A 3,694-nucleotide genomic window follows, 5' to 3' on the forward strand; every position below is an offset into this window, starting at 1 on the left:
AACCTACAGACAAGGACGGAATATAGCCCAGTGCAAAAGCGCTCGCCTAATGCGCTGTCGATGTAAGATCGATCCCCGTCGGTTGGCCCATTGGGCTATTTCTCGTTCTAGCCAGTGCACCACGACTGGTATATCAAAGGCCGTAGTATGTGCTATCCTATACGTGGAATGGTGCATATAAAAGATCTCATGCTACTAATGGAAACATGTAGCGGGTTTTCCTCTCTCTAAGTTTATATATGTCAGAATTACCAAATGTTTGACATCCAATAGCCGATGATAAGTAATTAAATGTGCTCTAGTGGTGTCGTTAAACAAAGCAACATTTAATCCTAGAGACAAACTAGCAAGCTTGAAGGTGGATATAGTCCTTGGAAGTGACAGTCATTTTATACACAAAGCACCGAATGCTGATTCCCGGGAGCAAACACGAGCTTTTTAAAACGTGCTTTAAACTCTGCAGTGTGTATAGATACGATTTTGACAGATGTTTGTTTTTGTTTTTGTTTTGGTCGTTCTGATTGTGAGTTACAAAGAGCAATTGATGACGTATGTTGATATTGAAAAACATGCGAGTTCATTAAAACTGTTCCTGTGTTTGTATTTTGTATTAGTAAACGGTGTTACTGAATGGAGAGAGGAAATTGAAGCTTTGCTTTGTTTATTTCATTATTATTCGCTACAAATTTAGTTTGTACTGTCTCATGTTGTTATGAACAGATGGATTAAAATTGTTTAAATCTATTGTTCGCATCTACATAAACGAGGAAGACACCTAACAAAACATCAAAAGAACACACGTATATTAGATCAAAAGATGAAAAGCATTCACATAATAACATTAGGAAACGACAGGTAATCCTACAGACAAAGTAGCAAGCTTGATTTCATTTCAACTTATTTTCGTGCTTATATGCGATTAAGGTTCAAGCACGCTGTCCTGGGCACACACCCCTCAACTATCTGGGCTGTCTGTCCAGGACAGTGGGTTAGTTTTTAGTTGGTTAGTCGTTAGTGAGAGAGAAGAGGGTGTAGTGGCCTTACGCCTACCCATTGAGCCTCAAGAAATTGCTCTAGCATACGATTAACTTTTGTTGCATGCAGCTGACATTGCTCTGATTGCATGTAATTGCATCTAATTGCACCCTGTCGCAAACGTGTGCGTCTTCAATGCAACAAAACGTTAACGCAATAATTTAAACTGCCAATGAACAGAGTGATCACGTGATCACTGTTAGCCTAAAAATGCAGGTTGTCGCATGTGTGCGCATATCAGTGCAACGAGAAAACAGTTGTTTGCATTCATTTTATTTCAGTTGCATGCGACAAAGTTGCAAAGGTCTGCGTGCCCTTAACAACGTCATGTTATGACGTCACTTTCCAAAATTACTTCTTTACACTTGTTATTACACGTGTGCTTCACGTGTTATTAAAGGCATACTGTCACAGATTTAAGGACCCTTATTTTTCTAAAAATGGATAATAAATAAAAACTACATTAATTGTTGAAAACCAAATCTAGCTATCACATCGCCGTAACTGAACCATGATGCAGTGAAATCCATGTCATCCGTCTCGGCAATTTTAGTTTTTGAATTATGAACCATCGACATAATTCAGTTATTTTTATAAAATGTCATTAATAAATGGAGTATGGTGGTTATAAAAATGGTTGAATAAAGTACATTTAGGGACAAATCAAATTATTTTTGCTCAGGTAACACTTTGTTAGACCAATAAATAGGTCAATGGTCTGTGACAATATGCCTTTAACTCGGTTATATTAAAGCTCGTGGATAATAATTAGTTTAATTTGTATCACAAATTCAAATATCAAGATGATTCATTTAAGATCGTCAATAACACTATACATTCAATGAAAACAAATTAGTTTGTTTTGTGTAACGACACCACTAGAGCACATTGTTTTATATCAACCATCAGCTATAGTCAAACAATTGGCAATTCTGACACATTGTCTTCATAGGAAATTCGCTTAATTTTTCTAAGGGATCTCGTACATGCACGTTTCCCACAAACAGTACAACCCATACTACAGTGTTTGATATGACTGTCGTAGAGCACTGGTTGGGACACGGGGAGAAACAATAAGTAAGTCGAGGAGATTCAATCGTACGACACAAACATTGCAGGAGAGAGATCTCTAGACTGATCTAAAGGTGATCCAATACATTCAATGAACGTTTGTTTTGTGTAATGACACAACTAGAGCGCACTGATTAATTAATCATCGGCTATTGGATGTCAAACATTTGGTAATTCTGTCACGTAGTCATCAGAGGAAATCAGCTACATGTTTCCTAATGCAGCAAGGGATCTTTTATATGCATCTTTCCACAAACAGAAAAGCACATACCAAGGGCTTTGACCAATTGTGGCGCGCTGGTTGGAATGGATCCACCAAGGTGGTTCTTTTCGGCGACGCAAGCACTCAAGCGAGCACTCCATCTACGTGCAATGGATGCTAAAATACAATTTCCTCCCATTTAATATGATATCAGTCAAAAAGGGCATTTTCTTATCCTGGCTCCATAACACAATTGTCAAAACTAATTATTTCAGTATTTATATTATTGATTCTGGGATCGATGTAACTGGCTTATGTTAATGATTTGGAGGTTATAATCACACAGATGAAAGAAAGAAAGAAAGAAATGTTGTATTTAACGACGCACTCAACACATTTTATTTACGGTTATATGGCGTCAGAAATATGGTTAAGAACCACACAGATTTTGAGGGGAAACCCGCTGTCGCCACTACATGGGCTACTCTTTCCGATTAGCAGCAAGGGATCTTTTATTTGCGCTTCCTACAGGCAGGACAGCACGAACCATGGCCTTTGTTGAACCAGTTATGGATCACTGGTCGGTGCAAGTGGTTTACACCTACCCACTGAGCCTTGCGGAGCACTCACTCAGGGTTTGGAGTCGGTATCTGGATTAAAAATCCCATGCCTCGACTGGGATCCGAACCCAGTACCTACCAGCATGTAGACCGATGGCCTAACCACGACGCCACCGAAGCCGGTCACACAAATGAAGCTGAAATGAAGTCTGCTGCCACCTTTTTGAGTCTAGACTCTAATAGAGTCTGAGATTTTAACGTCATGGCAACGTCAGACAAATTGTATGCGTGTGACGTCATTAAATACTGAGTCTGGCCTAGATACAAGTTTTATAAGGACTGGTCCAAATGTGTGACGTCATTAGATACTGAGTCTGGCCTAGATACAAGTTTTATAAGCACTGATCCAGATATACCAGATCGAAAGGTGCGTTTTAAGAGACTGTGTTTAGATAACGCTGGCACTATAATTTGCGATATCTCCTGCGATATTCTCCTAGGAAACATCGCTTTTTTGTTGTTGTTACGTCACTGTGTATGTTTCAGCGCTAAACCGATCATTAGTGACGTCACGCCACTGTCGTTCTGCTAATTAACGAGTCTACCGCTGCCAAATATATAGAGAATAACTAGATAATGACGTCGGATATCTGCTTTATTTGGCCTGAGCAGGATAAAGCAAATATCTAGTTATTATCTTTATCCTGCAGACCATAAAAATTAAGGGGAAAAGCTATTATTTCAGCCACATTGTACAATGACCTAGAGGTCAACTGAGCGATTTTGTAATGTAGTCTATGCGTGTGTCGTCACACGACTGCTTTAT

The sequence above is a fragment of the Gigantopelta aegis genome, chromosome 2, assembly GCF_016097555.1.
Source record: "Gigantopelta aegis isolate Gae_Host chromosome 2, Gae_host_genome, whole genome shotgun sequence".
Taxonomy (NCBI): Eukaryota; Metazoa; Mollusca; class Gastropoda; order Neomphalida; family Peltospiridae; genus Gigantopelta; species Gigantopelta aegis.